The sequence below is a fragment of the Myotis yumanensis genome, unplaced genomic scaffold (assembly GCF_028538775.1).
Source record: "Myotis yumanensis isolate MYYU_CA2020_CCGP unplaced genomic scaffold, mMyoYum1.0.hap1 SCAF_17, whole genome shotgun sequence".
In the NCBI taxonomy this organism is placed as follows: Eukaryota; Metazoa; Chordata; class Mammalia; order Chiroptera; family Vespertilionidae; genus Myotis; species Myotis yumanensis.
The window spans coordinates 35,706,844-35,725,722 of record NW_027223768.1 but is presented as its reverse complement, the minus strand read 5'-3'; the positions used below and the strand labels follow the sequence as shown (position 1 = coordinate 35,725,722).

General features: G+C 40.7%; 4 non-coding genes across 4 annotated transcripts; all 4 read right to left on the bottom strand.

Annotated features, from left to right (window-relative positions):
* Positions 1 to 8,924: 8,924 nt before the first annotated feature.
* On the bottom strand, positions 8,925 to 9,031 carry LOC138996534 (U6 spliceosomal RNA). The gene has a single exon (XR_011468812.1). It is a non-coding gene; the product is annotated as a U6 spliceosomal RNA (small nuclear RNA).
* Positions 9,032 to 11,647: 2,616 nt separating this feature from the next.
* LOC138996532 (U6 spliceosomal RNA) lies at positions 11,648 to 11,754 on the bottom strand. Its single transcript, XR_011468810.1, has one exon. It is a non-coding gene; the product is annotated as a U6 spliceosomal RNA (small nuclear RNA).
* Positions 11,755 to 14,370: 2,616 nt separating this feature from the next.
* On the bottom strand, positions 14,371 to 14,477 carry LOC138996531 (U6 spliceosomal RNA). Its single transcript, XR_011468809.1, has one exon. It is a non-coding gene; the product is annotated as a U6 spliceosomal RNA (small nuclear RNA).
* Positions 14,478 to 17,093: 2,616 nt separating this feature from the next.
* Positions 17,094 to 17,200, bottom strand: LOC138996536 (U6 spliceosomal RNA). The gene has a single exon (XR_011468814.1). It is a non-coding gene; the product is annotated as a U6 spliceosomal RNA (small nuclear RNA).
* Between the last annotated feature and the right edge of the window lie 1,679 nt (positions 17,201 to 18,879).

Below are 18,879 nucleotides of genomic sequence, written 5' to 3'. Positions count from 1 at the left end.
CCACCCCTGCATAAGCCTTGGTATCACTCTGTAATGAAAAGCCCAGACCCAGGTCTCCTCTCCCCAAAATACCTTCAAAAGTCTCGCCCTCTAGAGGTTCATTATCAAAGACTCCCTTTGGCTGTGTTCACCTCACTCCACCCTATAATCGCACCCAAAACAAACGGCCATACACTTTTATTTGTTCTTCCCTCACCCTTACCTGTGCCCCAACCTTACACAAATAAGCCTGCACCAAATTGAACATTTACTGGGTGACTCACCACCCCTACTATCTTCCCTAAGACCTTTGGCACCTTACAATTCTGTCATCCTAACATTACACATTGGTGTCCTGCCTCTCACAAAGTTGTTTTTTTAAAATATATTTTTATTGATTTCAGAGAGGAAGGGAGAGATAGAAACATCAATGATGAGAGAAAATCATTGATCAGCTGCCTCCTGCAGCCCCCTCCTGGGTATCGATCCCAAAATCTGGGCATGTGCCCTGACCAGGGTCAAACCATGACCTGATTTATAGATTGAAGCTCAACCACTGAGCCACAATGGCCGGGCTCTCACAAAGTTTTTGATGGAAAGGAAAAGCAATCTCCCTCTGGAAGATGCACTTATTGGGAGGGATTTAAATCCCAGGCTTGGAGACTAATTTATCACACTCCCCAAGCTTGCATGGCCCCAATGGGGCCCAGAGGTGCCAAATTAACAGGAGGGCCACTTTCGCCGTGAAGTGGTAACCCTATGTGGAGTCCCAACTACTAACTGGCTAAACCACACATCACCTAGGAGAGCTTGTGCACCCCCAGGATGTCTTTCTTTGTGGACACTTTGAACACCAACTCCATGATAGACGCCCCCTGGAACTTCTACCTCTCCACTCTGGGCCTTGGCCTGTCCCTGCACAGACAACTCCCCAGTTCAAGGGACAGGGCCCACAGGAGTGGGAATAATTTCCACAATATAACTTCCCCTACAAGAGCCAAAAGAGCCATAGGCCTAATCCTAGCAGGCATAGGTGTAGCCCTTTGGGTAGCATTCACCTATCATGAGGCAACCTTACCCAGTCTAACTCAGGCCCTAGATGACCTTGTTCCCAATACAGGGGAGGCATTACAGGGAATTCAAGAATTCCTATATTCTTTACCTAATGTAGTTCTAGACAATAGACTTGCCCTAGACTACCACCTAGCCAAACAGGGAGGTGTCCGTGCAGCCATTGACAAAACCTGTGTGACATGTAAGGTCAGGCCAGATTAAACTTAATCTTAAAAAAAATACATGAACAGGTGACCTGGCTTCATAGATATAACCAAGAAACAGAGTCCATTGTCATCTGGAATGTGATTGAAAAGGCTCTCCCTTCTTTCACCTGGCTCTTTCCACTCCTTGGCCCATTAATAACTATTCTCTTATTATTTGTTCCATGCCTCCTTAATCTTCTCGTTAAGTTTATATGTTCTAGGTGACAACAGTGTCATGTAAAGATGATGACACTCCAAGGATTCCAGCCCAGACCTCAACATCCAGGGGATATGGAGCTCGGACCCTTAGTTCAGGCAGAAAGAGATTTTTGATCCCAGGCTAGGCAGGGATCGTCCAGTCTCAGCCTGAAGCAACTACAGACTGACCACCAACCTTCACCTTCCCAAATGATTATGGGATTGAAATCTCACAAGGGGATTTATGAAGCAGGAAAGTTAGGAAGGGAGTAAAGGCCTCAATCTCTGCCCCTCCCCTTTTCCATCCTTGCTGGACATCGCAGACCTGACTTTTACTGACACCTGTTCCCTGCTCCTTCTCCCCAATTTCCTGTAGTTGAGACAAAAACCAGTCTCCATCAGATTTGGCAGCCATATTGACCTAAGTGTGTAACAGGGCCTTATAATATCTTTATTATACATTTGCATGCAGTTTCAGAACACACCCGCCTTTCCCCCAATCACCATGGCAATTCTGGGAGGACCAAACAGAAATCACTATCTGGAGAAGAGGGTTCAGGATGAGCCAAGTTGGCAGTCACCCCACCAGCGTCAGAAGCGAAGGACCACACTATCCTCCTTCCCCTTTGCCTACATTTAATAAAAGCCTTCCACCCAGCCTAGCCAGTGTGGCTCAGTGGGTGAGTGTTGACCTATGAACCAGAAGGTCACGGTTTGATTCCCCATCAGGGCACATGCCTGGGTTGCAGACTTGATCCCCAGAAGGGAGCGTGTAGGAGGCAGCTGATTGATAATTCTCTCTCATCATTGATGTTTCTATCTCTCCCTCCCTCGCTGAAATCTATAAAAAATATTTTTTAAAAAGACAAACTTACTAAAGCTTACTCAAGAAGAAATAGGGTGCACATTAACTTCATTTATTGTGGTGACCATTTTTTCGATATATACAAATATTGAATCATTATGTTGTACACCTGAAACTAATATAATATATGTAAATTATCTAAATTTTTAAAAGGTGAAAAAAAATAGGTAACCTGTTAGCTATATAGCTATGAAAGAATTTGGGTTGGTAGTTTGAAATCCCACAAGCACTAGGCTCAGATGGTGTTACTAGTGAATTCTACTGTCCATTTAAAGAAGGGAAGAACCCCAACAAAACCAGTTCCTCACAAAATCTTCCAGAAAGCTAAAGAGGACAGAGTATTTCCTTGTTCTAGGAAGCCAATTCGTGTATTGCTCCACACAAGGAGGCTATTTTTTTACTTTTGATCTTTACATTTATGTAAGTAAATTTATTATTCAGGAGAGCGCCCAGATTATTTTTTTAAATATATTTTTATTGATTTCAGAGGGGGAGAGAGAAACATCAATGATGAGAATCATTGATTGTCTGCCTCCTGCACACCCCCCACTGGGGATCGAACCCACAACCTGGGCATGTGCCCTTGACCAGAATCGAACCCAGGACCCTTCAGTCTGCAGGCTGATGCTCTATCCACTGAGCCAAACTGATCCTCTATCCACTGAGCCAAACTGTCTGAACAATCCCCAGACTATTGTTCAAAAGGCAAGATCTTGCCCTGGCTGGACAGTTCAGTTGGTTGGAGCACCCTCCTATATACCAAAAGGTTGCAGGTTCGATCCTTGGTCAGTGTGCATACGGGAGGCAACTGATTGATGTTTCTCTCTCTCTCTAAAAATCAATTAAATAAAAACATATCCTCGGGTGAGGATTAAAAAAATATATAGGCAAGATCTTCTCAACATTTGCACACAGAAGCATTGACAAAATACAACATCCATTTCTGATAAACTCTCAGCAAATTAGGAAGTAATTTATGTAAAACCTACATGAACATCATGTTTTATGTTGAAAGATTGAATGCTTTCCCTGTACAATCAGGAAGAAGGCAATGATGTTCAACATTGTACTGAATGTTCTAACCAGTGCAATGAGGCAAGAAAAAAAAATAGCAAGCCAAGAGAGTAATAGGAAATGGATTTACCCTCCTGCCTGTGACAACTGAAAAACTAGACTAAATAAATGAAACAATGGTTTTCAAGACATTGGACATAGGGCAACTAAGTGTAGCAATGATTGATGAATGGAAAACAAACACATACATCCTGTCTGAAAATAGATTCCAGGATGAAGGGAGGTGGAACCAAAGTATAGTCCAGACCAGACATCTCTGAATTAAAGAGGGAACTGGGTTAACTGGGCGGCCAAGGCAGCCAGAGTTCTCAGGACAACGTATCAAATAGGAGAGAGATGCAGAGTACTCTGGGAGAGCACTCTTCCAGTTTTCAGCTGAGCACATGCAGCTAGAGAAGAGGAGAGAAATCAAACACTTGGAAATAAGCAAAAGGAAGTGTAGCCTGTCTTTTCAGTGTCTAATGGACTTTGTCAGGAAGACTGTCTGACTTTACTGTGTACCATCTGCAGAGCCCAAACTCTGTTACCTGTAAACTTGCCAATTTCCGTCCAGTAGAAAAGATAACCCCCAATGTTGTAGCTGATTGTTCTGAAACTCATTTTCCAGTGTGTATCTAAACTAGCAATCTTAATCTAGCATTACTTTTTAAAAATAATATATTATTTTTGTAGATATTTTAAATATCTATAAACACACAGTTCTACTTGTAAATACACAGTTCCTTCGATACTCTTGGAACCAGCTTTATCATCATTCTGTGCCCATCATTAATGAGTTAATAAATTTTTGGCATGGCCAAATTTCATTCTGTTACTTGTGTCAGAGCCATATTTTACACTTTGTATTTTTGTTTATTTTTTATTTTTTTAAACATTTTTATTGATTTCAGAGAGGAAGGGAGAGGAAGAGAGAGATAGAAATGTCATTGATGAGAGAGCATCATTGATCAGCTGCCTCCTGCACACCCCCCACTGAGGATCGAGCCCACAACCCGAGCATGTGCCCTTGACCAGAATCGAACCTGGGACCTTCCAGTCCGAAGTCCAACGCTCTATCCACTGAGCCAAACCAGCTAGGGCCATATTTTACACTTTTTAAATATTTTGCTTTGATATGATTCCACTGAGATGCCTACATAGGCATTTCTATCAGAGCCAACTAATGAGTACTAGAAGCGCACCTCATGGGATATTTAAGCCCATCGGTACCTTTTATTTTTTTTTTAATTTTATTTTTTTGCCCCAGAGCAAATCCAAAGAGGAAGTCTAACTTTACTCTTGATTCTCTATTCCTGATCCCATGCTTTTATTTTTGTTTCTGGTTCTTGACCAGACTTGGTTCTAGTTCTGATTTGCACATGTTGATAAGCTGTTCTCAATTGGTAACAGCAACAACTGGGGATCTGATTTTATGGCCTGAACATTTATTTGGTTATCAATATCAGCATGAGGGGGATTTATACTCTGTTAGCTAATAGATAACAGATTATGGTTTGTTATTCTTTCTTCTTTCTGAATGCTTTCCTATTAGGTCAAATCAATTAAGAAGATGTTCTGTGTACACTGAAAAGGAAAATCCCTTTGAGATTGGGACTGATCAGATTTTGTGTTCCGTGTTTACTTGGACCCATAGCTGCAGTTGTAGAACTAAAGCTGCAAGCTTTCTGTGAGTCTTTGTGTCTGTATGTTTGCCTCTTATTATATGAAATTGCAACATTTACTTATCTCTGAGTACATTAATAAATTACACTCTTCGTTGACACAATACAAAGCCACGTACGCAATAACCCCTTTTTACCTTGTCACCTCTTGATGGCTTTTTATCTTCTCACCTCTTGATTCGTATGTAGCTCTATACAAATACGTTGTGTGCGTTTCTCCAGCATTTTGAATTGTTTTTAGTGGGAGAGGGAATGGAACTGCCAAATAAAATACAAGACACTAGTTTAACTTGGATTTCAGATGAACAATAAATTTTTTAGTATAAATATGTTTGAAATTCAAATTTAACTGGACATCTTGTATTTTTGTTTGCTAAATTTGGCAACACTGTTGGGAGTAGGAGTCAATCCAAATAACCTAGACTACCATTACTGGAAACAAACATCTTTTTCTTTCAAATTCTCCATCTTTGGCTAGAAAGTTCAGACATTTAGATTAATAATTTTTTAAAAAGATCATTCTTATTTGTTTGTTTTTCTGGTTTTGAAGAGAGTATCTCTTTTTAGTTTACACTCCTCGTCTTTGATGTTTATATAAAGTTAGCTCTTGCTGTACAACAATCTCTCTCTCCTCTCCAAAAACAAACAGAAAACAAAAACAACTCAGTGGCTTAAAACAATAACCATCCCTGGGCCATCTGGACCGTGCGACTTGTCTACATTAGCTCAGTGGATCTCTGCATCTGTGGCCATTTGGCAGATTGGTTAGCAGTTGATGATCTAAGATGACCTCACTAGCATGTCTGGTGATTGGCAGGCTGTTGACCAGAGCAGTAGGGGTGACTCTGACAGGGCTACATGTCTCTTGTCACCCATCCATCTAGCTTAGACTTCTTTTTGTGGCAGCTCCAAGTGAGTGAACTCCAACACACGAACACTTTTCATTACTTTGTTTTTTATATGCTAAAGCTGAAGGAAATCGCACAGCCAACCCAGATTTAAGGAGTAGAGAAATAGACCTCACCTCTTTTTGGCATGGGAAGAATTTGTGACCATTTTGCAATCTATCACAAGTATATACTATCCATTCTTATGTTTTTAGAAATTACCCAAAAAATTTTAATACCCATGCCTAATTTTTCATAGTCTAAAGTAAATCATGATCTGGCCATGGCAGAGTAAGCAGTACTGAATTTGCCCCTTCCCTACACATACTACAAACCACTAGAAAACTGGAAAAAAACAGGAAATAACTTTTCCAACATTGATCAATAGGCAGCAAAGGATTATGACCCCTGAAAGAACAGAAACAAACAAGCTGAGCCCTGACAGGTTTGGCTCAGTGCAGGGGTCCTCAAACTTTTTAAACAGGGGGCCAGTTCACTGTCCCTCAGACCGTTGGAGGGCCGGATTATAGTTTTAAAAAAAACTATGAACAAATTCCTATGCACACTGCACATATCTTATTTTGAAGTAAAAAACAACAAAACGGGAACAAATACAATATTTGTATTTGCATGTGGCCTGCGGGCCGTAGTTTGAGGACCCCTGGCTCAGTGGATAGAGCATCGGCCTGCGGACTCAAGGGTCCCTGGTTCGATTCCGGTCAAGGGCATGTACCTTGGTTGAGGGCACATCCCCAGTGGGGAGTGTGCTGGAGGCAGCTGATTGATGTTTCTCTCTCATCGATGTTTCTAACTCTATCCCTCTCCCTTCCTCTGTAAAAAATCAATAGAACATATTTTAAAAAAAGAAAAGAAAAGAAACAAACAAGCTGAGTCCTGTGATCATCCTGGCTTTCGAGAGGCACTTTCTGGACCAGGGTACCGGGAGGGAGAACCCAGTCAGAGTGCAGTGAATTTCTTGAGGAGACAGAGGTTAGGATTTGGAGAAGCTGGGGCGGTTGGAATTCATGTAGCAGAGTATCAGAGAAGAGGTAGCTACATAGAGAAAGACTTCTAGAAATCTGCACTGGGTTTGTTTTTACTGAATACCAGTCTGTGCATTTACAGGGTAAAGCTCCTTGAAGCTGGGCTAAGAACTGCCGAGGGTCCAGGGCACACATAGAGTTGGGAGACATTTGAATTCTAACCAGCCAGAAAGGAGAGAACTTCTAAAGAGCTGGGACCTTCACTAGAGACTGCGGAAAGGTCAAGCCTTATTAGTAGGACCAAACCAGTCCTTGAGTAATGGCTACTGTAGATGAACTCTAACAATGATTAGGAACAATCTTGAAAGAATCAAGTAATCCTCAAGGAATTTAACTGCCACTTAAAGAAAACTCAACACTCTTTATTTTTTATTATTATTATTATTTTTAATTTTTTTTGCTAAAAGTATTACAAAGGGTATTACATAAGTGTCCTTTTTTTTCCCCCACCCTTGACAATCCCCTGCCCTCCCTTACCCCCAGTGTCTTATGTCCATTAGTTATGCTTATATGCATGCATACAAGTCCTTTGGTTGATCTCTTACCCCCCTCCCTCCTATCCTCCAACCCTCCTTGGCCTTCCCACTGCAGTTTGACAATCAGTTTGAGGCAGCTCTGCCTCTGTATCTATTATTGTTCAAAAGTTTGTAATGGTCTTTATTATCCATGAATGAGTGAGATCATGTGGTATTTTTCCTGCATTGACTGGCTTGTTTCACTTAGCATAATGCTCTCCAGTTCCATCCATGCTGTTGCAAATGGTAAGAGTTCCTTCTTTTTTACAGCAGCATAGTATTCCATCGTGTAGATGTACCACAGTTTTCTAATCCATTCATCTACTGATGGGCGCTTAGGCTGTTTTCAGATCTTAGCTATGGTGAATTGTGCTGCTATGAACATAGGGGTGCATATATCCTTTCTGATTGGTGTTTCTGGTTTCGTGGGATATATTCCTAGAAGTGGGATCACAGGGTCAAATGGGATTTCCATTTCCAATTTTTTTTTGAGGAAACTCCATACTGTCTTCCATAGTGGCTGCACCAGTCTGCATTCCCACCAGCAGTGCACAAGTGTTCCTTTTTCTCCACATCCTCTCCAGCACTTGTCGTTTGTTGATTTGTTGATGATGGCCATTCTGACAGGTGTGAGATGGTACCTCATTGTTGTTTTGATTTGCATCTCTCGGATGATTAGTGACTTTGAGCATGTTTTCATGTGTCTCTTGGCTTTCTGAATGTCCTCTTTTGAAAGGTGTCTATTTAGATCCTTTGCCCATTTTTTGATTGGATTGTTTATCTTCTTTTTGTTAAGTTGTATGAGTTCCCCTATAAATTTTGGAGATTAGGCCCTTATCAGATATGACGTTGGCAAATATGTTTTCCCACGCAGTGGGTTTTCTTGTTGTTTTGTTGATGGTTTCTTTTGCTGTGCAGAAGCTTTTTATTTTGATGTAGTCCCATTTGTTCATTTTCTCTTTAGTTTCAACTGCCCTAGGAGCTGTATCAGTGAAGAAATTGCTTTGGCATATGTCTGAGATTTTGTTGCCTTTGTATTCTTCTAGAATTTTTATGGTTTCCTGTCGTACATTTAAGTCCTTTATCCATTTTGAGTTTATTCTTGTGTATGGTGTAAGTTGGTGGTCTAGTTTCATTTTCTTGCATATATCTGTCCAATTTTCCCAACACCATTTATTGAAGAGACTATCTTGGCTCCGTTGTATGTTCTTGCCTCCTTTGTCAAAAATTAATTGAGCATATTGGTTCGGGCTAATTTCTGGACTCTCTATTCTATTCCACTGATCTATATGTCTGTTCTTGTGCCAGTACCAGGCAGTTTTGAGAACAGTGGCTTTGTAATACAGCTTGATATCTGGCAATGAGATCCCACCTACTTTGTTCTTTCTCAGGATCACTGCAGCTATTTGGGGTCTTTTTTTATTCCAGATGAATTTTTGGAGAAAAAATATGGTACGCTTCACGAATTTGCGTGTCATCCTTGCACAAGGGCCATGCTAATCTTCTCTGTATCGTTCCAATTTTAGTATATGTGCTGCCGAAGCGAGCACGACTCAACACTCTTTAAAAGAAGGGAATAGCCCAGCTCAGCGGTTCTCAAGCCCTGACAGGTTTGGCTCAGTGCAGGGGTCCTCAAACTTTTTAAACAGGGGGCCAGTTCACTGTCCCTCAGACCGTTGGAGGGCCGGATTATAGTTTTAAAAAAAACTATGAACAAATTCCTATGCACACTGCACATATCTTATTTTGAAGTAAAAAACAACAAAACGGGAACAAATACAATATTTGTATTTGCATGTGGCCTGCGGGCCGTAGTTTGAGGACCCCTGGCTCAGTGGATAGAGCATCGGCCTGCGGACTCAAGGGTCCCTGGTTCGATTCCGGTCAAGGGCATGTACCTTGGTTGAGGGCACATCCCCAGTGGGGAGTGTGCTGGAGGCAGCTGATTGATGTTTCTCTCTCATCGATGTTTCTAACTCTATCCCTCTCCCTTCCTCTGTAAAAAATCAATAGAACATATTTTAAAAAAAGAAAAGAAAAGAAACAAACAAGCTGAGTCCTGTGATCATCCTGGCTTTCGAGAGGCACTTTCTGGACCAGGGTACCGGGAGGGAGAACCCAGTCAGAGTGCAGTGAATTTCTTGAGGAGACAGAGGTTAGGATTTGGAGAAGCTGGGGCGGTTGGAATTCATGTAGCAGAGTATCAGAGAAGAGGTAGCTACATAGAGAAAGACTTCTAGAAATCTGCACTGGGTTTGTTTTTACTGAATACCAGTCTGTGCATTTACAGGGTAAAGCTCCTTGAAGCTGGGCTAAGAACTGCCGAGGGTCCAGGGCACACATAGAGTTGGGAGACATTTGAATTCTAACCAGCCAGAAAGGAGAGAACTTCTAAAGAGCTGGGACCTTCACTAGAGACTGCGGAAAGGTCAAGCCTTATTAGTAGGACCAAACCAGTCCTTGAGTAATGGCTACTGTAGATGAACTCTAACAATGATTAGGAACAATCTTGAAAGAATCAAGTAATCCTCAAGGAATTTAACTGCCACTTAAAGAAAACTCAACACTCTTTATTTTTTATTATTATTATTATTTTTAATTTTTTTTGCTAAAAGTATTACAAAGGGTATTACATAAGTGTCCTTTTTTTTCCCCCACCCTTGACAATCCCCTGCCCTCCCTTACCCCCAGTGTCTTATGTCCATTAGTTATGCTTATATGCATGCATACAAGTCCTTTGGTTGATCTCTTACCCCCCTCCCTCCTATCCTCCAACCCTCCTTGGCCTTCCCACTGCAGTTTGACAATCAGTTTGAGGCAGCTCTGCCTCTGTATCTATTATTGTTCAAAAGTTTGTAATGGTCTTTATTATCCATGAATGAGTGAGATCATGTGGTATTTTTCCTGCATTGACTGGCTTGTTTCACTTAGCATAATGCTCTCCAGTTCCATCCATGCTGTTGCAAATGGTAAGAGTTCCTTCTTTTTTACAGCAGCATAGTATTCCATCGTGTAGATGTACCACAGTTTTCTAATCCATTCATCTACTGATGGGCGCTTAGGCTGTTTTCAGATCTTAGCTATGGTGAATTGTGCTGCTATGAACATAGGGGTGCATATATCCTTTCTGATTGGTGTTTCTGGTTTCGTGGGATATATTCCTAGAAGTGGGATCACAGGGTCAAATGGGATTTCCATTTCCAATTTTTTTTTGAGGAAACTCCATACTGTCTTCCATAGTGGCTGCACCAGTCTGCATTCCCACCAGCAGTGCACAAGTGTTCCTTTTTCTCCACATCCTCTCCAGCACTTGTCGTTTGTTGATTTGTTGATGATGGCCATTCTGACAGGTGTGAGATGGTACCTCATTGTTGTTTTGATTTGCATCTCTCGGATGATTAGTGACTTTGAGCATGTTTTCATGTGTCTCTTGGCTTTCTGAATGTCCTCTTTTGAAAGGTGTCTATTTAGATCCTTTGCCCATTTTTTGATTGGATTGTTTATCTTCTTTTTGTTAAGTTGTATGAGTTCCCCTATAAATTTTGGAGATTAGGCCCTTATCAGATATGACGTTGGCAAATATGTTTTCCCACGCAGTGGGTTTTCTTGTTGTTTTGTTGATGGTTTCTTTTGCTGTGCAGAAGCTTTTTATTTTGATGTAGTCCCATTTGTTCATTTTCTCTTTAGTTTCAACTGCCCTAGGAGCTGTATCAGTGAAGAAATTGCTTTGGCATATGTCTGAGATTTTGTTGCCTTTGTATTCTTCTAGAATTTTTATGGTTTCCTGTCGTACATTTAAGTCCTTTATCCATTTTGAGTTTATTCTTGTGTATGGTGTAAGTTGGTGGTCTAGTTTCATTTTCTTGCATATATCTGTCCAATTTTCCCAACACCATTTATTGAAGAGACTATCTTGGCTCCGTTGTATGTTCTTGCCTCCTTTGTCAAAAATTAATTGAGCATATTGGTTCGGGCTAATTTCTGGACTCTCTATTCTATTCCACTGATCTATATGTCTGTTCTTGTGCCAGTACCAGGCAGTTTTGAGAACAGTGGCTTTGTAATACAGCTTGATATCTGGCAATGAGATCCCACCTACTTTGTTCTTTCTCAGGATCACTGCAGCTATTTGGGGTCTTTTTTTATTCCAGATGAATTTTTGGAGAAAAAATATGGTACGCTTCACGAATTTGCGTGTCATCCTTGCACAAGGGCCATGCTAATCTTCTCTGTATCGTTCCAATTTTAGTATATGTGCTGCCGAAGCGAGCACGACTCAACACTCTTTAAAAGAAGGGAATAGCCCAGCTCAGCGGTTCTCAAGCCCTGACAGGTTTGGCTCAGTGCAGGGGTCCTCAAACTTTTTAAACAGGGGGCCAGTTCACTGTCCCTCAGACCGTTGGAGGGCCGGATTATAGTTTTAAAAAAAACTATGAACAAATTCCTATGCACACTGCACATATCTTATTTTGAAGTAAAAAACAACAAAACGGGAACAAATACAATATTTGTATTTGCATGTGGCCTGCGGGCCGTAGTTTGAGGACCCCTGGCTCAGTGGATAGAGCATCGGCCTGCGGACTCAAGGGTCCCTGGTTCGATTCCGGTCAAGGGCATGTACCTTGGTTGAGGGCACATCCCCAGTGGGGAGTGTGCTGGAGGCAGCTGATTGATGTTTCTCTCTCATCGATGTTTCTAACTCTATCCCTCTCCCTTCCTCTGTAAAAAATCAATAGAACATATTTTAAAAAAAGAAAAGAAAAGAAACAAACAAGCTGAGTCCTGTGATCATCCTGGCTTTCGAGAGGCACTTTCTGGACCAGGGTACCGGGAGGGAGAACCCAGTCAGAGTGCAGTGAATTTCTTGAGGAGACAGAGGTTAGGATTTGGAGAAGCTGGGGCGGTTGGAATTCATGTAGCAGAGTATCAGAGAAGAGGTAGCTACATAGAGAAAGACTTCTAGAAATCTGCACTGGGTTTGTTTTTACTGAATACCAGTCTGTGCATTTACAGGGTAAAGCTCCTTGAAGCTGGGCTAAGAACTGCCGAGGGTCCAGGGCACACATAGAGTTGGGAGACATTTGAATTCTAACCAGCCAGAAAGGAGAGAACTTCTAAAGAGCTGGGACCTTCACTAGAGACTGCGGAAAGGTCAAGCCTTATTAGTAGGACCAAACCAGTCCTTGAGTAATGGCTACTGTAGATGAACTCTAACAATGATTAGGAACAATCTTGAAAGAATCAAGTAATCCTCAAGGAATTTAACTGCCACTTAAAGAAAACTCAACACTCTTTATTTTTTATTATTATTATTATTTTTAATTTTTTTTGCTAAAAGTATTACAAAGGGTATTACATAAGTGTCCTTTTTTTTCCCCCACCCTTGACAATCCCCTGCCCTCCCTTACCCCCAGTGTCTTATGTCCATTAGTTATGCTTATATGCATGCATACAAGTCCTTTGGTTGATCTCTTACCCCCCTCCCTCCTATCCTCCAACCCTCCTTGGCCTTCCCACTGCAGTTTGACAATCAGTTTGAGGCAGCTCTGCCTCTGTATCTATTATTGTTCAAAAGTTTGTAATGGTCTTTATTATCCATGAATGAGTGAGATCATGTGGTATTTTTCCTGCATTGACTGGCTTGTTTCACTTAGCATAATGCTCTCCAGTTCCATCCATGCTGTTGCAAATGGTAAGAGTTCCTTCTTTTTTACAGCAGCATAGTATTCCATCGTGTAGATGTACCACAGTTTTCTAATCCATTCATCTACTGATGGGCGCTTAGGCTGTTTTCAGATCTTAGCTATGGTGAATTGTGCTGCTATGAACATAGGGGTGCATATATCCTTTCTGATTGGTGTTTCTGGTTTCGTGGGATATATTCCTAGAAGTGGGATCACAGGGTCAAATGGGATTTCCATTTCCAATTTTTTTTTGAGGAAACTCCATACTGTCTTCCATAGTGGCTGCACCAGTCTGCATTCCCACCAGCAGTGCACAAGTGTTCCTTTTTCTCCACATCCTCTCCAGCACTTGTCGTTTGTTGATTTGTTGATGATGGCCATTCTGACAGGTGTGAGATGGTACCTCATTGTTGTTTTGATTTGCATCTCTCGGATGATTAGTGACTTTGAGCATGTTTTCATGTGTCTCTTGGCTTTCTGAATGTCCTCTTTTGAAAGGTGTCTATTTAGATCCTTTGCCCATTTTTTGATTGGATTGTTTATCTTCTTTTTGTTAAGTTGTATGAGTTCCCCTATAAATTTTGGAGATTAGGCCCTTATCAGATATGACGTTGGCAAATATGTTTTCCCACGCAGTGGGTTTTCTTGTTGTTTTGTTGATGGTTTCTTTTGCTGTGCAGAAGCTTTTTATTTTGATGTAGTCCCATTTGTTCATTTTCTCTTTAGTTTCAACTGCCCTAGGAGCTGTATCAGTGAAGAAATTGCTTTGGCATATGTCTGAGATTTTGTTGCCTTTGTATTCTTCTAGAATTTTTATGGTTTCCTGTCGTACATTTAAGTCCTTTATCCATTTTGAGTTTATTCTTGTGTATGGTGTAAGTTGGTGGTCTAGTTTCATTTTCTTGCATATATCTGTCCAATTTTCCCAACACCATTTATTGAAGAGACTATCTTGGCTCCGTTGTATGTTCTTGCCTCCTTTGTCAAAAATTAATTGAGCATATTGGTTCGGGCTAATTTCTGGACTCTCTATTCTATTCCACTGATCTATATGTCTGTTCTTGTGCCAGTACCAGGCAGTTTTGAGAACAGTGGCTTTGTAATACAGCTTGATATCTGGCAATGAGATCCCACCTACTTTGTTCTTTCTCAGGATCACTGCAGCTATTTGGGGTCTTTTTTTATTCCAGATGAATTTTTGGAGAAAAAATATGGTACGCTTCACGAATTTGCGTGTCATCCTTGCACAAGGGCCATGCTAATCTTCTCTGTATCGTTCCAATTTTAGTATATGTGCTGCCGAAGCGAGCACGACTCAACACTCTTTAAAAGAAGGGAATAGCCCAGCTCAGCGGTTCTCAAGCCCTGACAGGTTTGGCTCAGTGCAGGGGTCCTCAAACTTTTTAAACAGGGGGCCAGTTCACTGTCCCTCAGACCGTTGGAGGGCCGGATTATAGTTTTAAAAAAAACTATGAACAAATTCCTATGCACACTGCACATATCTTATTTTGAAGTAAAAAACAACAAAACGGGAACAAATACAATATTTGTATTTGCATGTGGCCTGCGGGCCGTAGTTTGAGGACCCCTGGCTCAGTGGATAGAGCATCGGCCTGCGGACTCAAGGGTCCCTGGTTCGATTCCGGTCAAGGGCATGTACCTTGGTTGAGGGCACATCCCCAGTGGGGAGTGTGCTGGAGGCAGCTGATTGATGTTTCTCTCTCATCGATGTTTCTAACTCTATCCCTCTCCCTTCCTCTGTAAAAAATCAATAGAACATATTTTAAAAAAAGAAAAGAAAAGAAACAAACAAGCTGAGTCCTGTGATCATCCTGGCTTTCGAGAGGCACTTTCTGGACCAGGGTACCGGGAGGGAGAACCCAGTCAGAGTGCAGTGAATTTCTTGAGGAGACAGAGGTTAGGATTTGGAGAAGCTGGGGCGGTTGGAATTCATGTAGCAGAGTATCAGAGAAGAGGTAGCTACATAGAGAAAGACTTCTAGAAATCTGCACTGGGTTTGTTTTTACTGAATACCAGTCTGTGCATTTACAGGGTAAAGCTCCTTGAAGCTGGGCTAAGAACTGCCGAGGGTCCAGGGCACACATAGAGTTGGGAGACATTTGAATTCTAACCAGCCAGAAAGGAGAGAACTTCTAAAGAGCTGGGACCTTCACTAGAGACTGCGGAAAGGTCAAGCCTTATTAGTAGGACCAAACCAGTCCTTGAGTAATGGCTACTGTAGATGAACTCTAACAATGATTAGGAACAATCTTGAAAGAATCAAGTAATCCTCAAGGAATTTAACTGCCACTTAAAGAAAACTCAACACTCTTTATTTTTTATTATTATTATTATTTTTAATTTTTTTTGCTAAAAGTATTACAAAGGGTATTACATAAGTGTCCTTTTTTTTCCCCCACCCTTGACAATCCCCTGCCCTCCCTTACCCCCAGTGTCTTATGTCCATTAGTTATGCTTATATGCATGCATACAAGTCCTTTGGTTGATCTCTTACCCCCCTCCCTCCTATCCTCCAACCCTCCTTGGCCTTCCCACTGCAGTTTGACAATCAGTTTGAGGCAGCTCTGCCTCTGTATCTATTATTGTTCAAAAGTTTGTAATGGTCTTTATTATCCATGAATGAGTGAGATCATGTGGTATTTTTCCTGCATTGACTGGCTTGTTTCACTTAGCATAATGCTCTCCAGTTCCATCCATGCTGTTGCAAATGGTAAGAGTTCCTTCTTTTTTACAGCAGCATAGTATTCCATCGTGTAGATGTACCACAGTTTTCTAATCCATTCATCTACTGATGGGCGCTTAGGCTGTTTTCAGATCTTAGCTATGGTGAATTGTGCTGCTATGAACATAGGGGTGCATATATCCTTTCTGATTGGTGTTTCTGGTTTCGTGGGATATATTCCTAGAAGTGGGATCACAGGGTCAAATGGGATTTCCATTTCCAATTTTTTTTTGAGGAAACTCCATACTGTCTTCCATAGTGGCTGCACCAGTCTGCATTCCCACCAGCAGTGCACAAGTGTTCCTTTTTCTCCACATCCTCTCCAGCACTTGTCGTTTGTTGATTTGTTGATGATGGCCATTCTGACAGGTGTGAGATGGTACCTCATTGTTGTTTTGATTTGCATCTCTCGGATGATTAGTGACTTTGAGCATGTTTTCATGTGTCTCTTGGCTTTCTGAATGTCCTCTTTTGAAAGGTGTCTATTTAGATCCTTTGCCCATTTTTTGATTGGATTGTTTATCTTCTTTTTGTTAAGTTGTATGAGTTCCCCTATAAATTTTGGAGATTAGGCCCTTATCAGATATGACGTTGGCAAATATGTTTTCCCACGCAGTGGGTTTTCTTGTTGTTTTGTTGATGGTTTCTTTTGCTGTGCAGAAGCTTTTTATTTTGATGTAGTCCCATTTGTTCATTTTCTCTTTAGTTTCAACTGCCCTAGGAGCTGTATCAGTGAAGAAATTGCTTTGGCATATGTCTGAGATTTTGTTGCCTTTGTATTCTTCTAGAATTTTTATGGTTTCCTGTCGTACATTTAAGTCCTTTATCCATTTTGAGTTTATTCTTGTGTATGGTGTAAGTTGGTGGTCTAGTTTCATTTTCTTGCATATATCTGTCCAATTTTCCCAACACCATTTATTGAAGAGACTATCTTGGCTCCGTTGTATGTTCTTGCCTCCTTTGTCAAAAATTAATTGAGCATATTGGTTCGGGCTAATTTCTGGACTCTCTATTCTATTCCACTGATCTATATGTCTGTTCTTGTGCCAGTACCAGGCAGTTTTGAGAACAGTGGCTTTGTAATACAGCTTGATATCTGGCAATGAGATCCCACCTACTTTGTTCTTTCTCAGGATCACTGCAGCTATTTGGGGTCTTTTTTTATTCCAGATGAATTTTTGGAGAAAAAATATGGTACGCTTCACGAATTTGCGTGTCATCCTTGCACAAGGGCCATGCTAATCTTCTCTGTATCGTTCCAATTTTAGTATCTGTGCTGCCGAAGCGAGCACGACTCAACACTCTTTAAAAGAAGGGAATAGCCCAGCTCAGCGGTTCTCAAACTGTGGGTCGTGACCCCTTTGGGCGTCGAACACCCTTTCACAGGGGTCAACTAAGACCATCGGAAAACACATATATAATTACATATTGTTTTTGTGATTAATCACTATGCTTTAATTATGTTCAATTTGTAACAATGAAATTGGGGGTCACCACAACATGAGGAACTGTATTAAAGGGTCACGGCATTAGGAAGGTTGAGAACCACTGGCCCAGCTGGTGTGGCTTGTTGAGCATTGACCTATAAACCAGGAGGTCACAGTTTGATTCCCCGTCAGGGCACATGTCCAATTTTCCCAACACCATTTATTGAAGAGACTATCTTGGCTCCATTGTACATATACTAAAATTGGAACAATACAGAGAAGATTACAACAAGAAAACCCACTGCGTGGGAAAACATATTTGCCAACGTCATATCTGATAAGGGCCTAATCTCCAAATTGGCGTGCAGGAGGCAGCTGATCAATGATTCATCATTGATGTTTCTATCTTCTCTCCCTCTCCCTTCCTCTCTGAAATCAATAAAAAAATATATTTTTTAAAAAGGCAACAAAACACATCACTCATCACTATGTCCAACATTCAGTTAAAAGTATTAGTATACCAGGTAGCAGGAAAATGTGACACATAACCAGGAGAAAAAAATGGTTAACAACAGATCAAGAAATGATAGAGATGATGGAATTAGTAGTACAATTTTTAAATTTTATTTTAAATATACTCAGGGATTTAAAGGAAAATAATATGAAGAGATAAATAAAACATTTATTGTGAATTAGAATGTTTAACTTCCTCTTCAACAATACAAAAGAACTTTAAACATTTCAACTCCAATTACTCCCTTCTAATTTTAAATGCTAGTGTTATCATGTATTTCAATGATATCTTGTCTTTCTTAATTTCATAAAGCATTTTTATAGTGTATGTGATCAATGTTCGTTTGGATGTTCGTATTTATTTATTTATTTATTTATTATTTATTTTTAATTTATTTTTGTTAATCCTCAACCAAGGATATTTTTTCCATTGATATTTTTAGAGAAGGTGGGAGGGGGTGGGAGGGAGGGAGAGAGAGAGTAGAAGAGAGGGAGAGAGAGAGAACCATCAATGTGAGAGAGATACATCAAATGGTTGCCTCCATTGCATGCCCTCATGGTAGCTGGGGATTGAACTGGAGACGCTTTGGTATGGGAGTTGACCCTCTAACCACTGAACCATTGGCCAAGACAGTATTTATTATTTTGTTCTTCATTATTGTCTTTCATCTTAGACCACCCACCTGTTGTAATCTCTTTTTTTCTTTTTCTGCCTAAAGTACACATTCTAGAATTTCCTTTCATGAAGATCTGTGGTGGCAAACTCTGCATTTGTTTGAATATCTTTATTTGAATAATATTTTCATTTTTAAAATATATTTTCACTAGTCACAGAATTTTAGGTTGACAGTTATTGCTTTCAGCACATTAAACACTTTAAAAATATTACTTCACTAACATGTAGCCTCAACTGTTGCTGTTGATAAATCATCTGTCATTCTAATTCTGACATGTTTGATAGTAATCTCTTTGTCTAATGGCTGCTGCAAATGTATTTTCTTTTGCTTTTGTTCTGTAATTTCCTTGTTGTG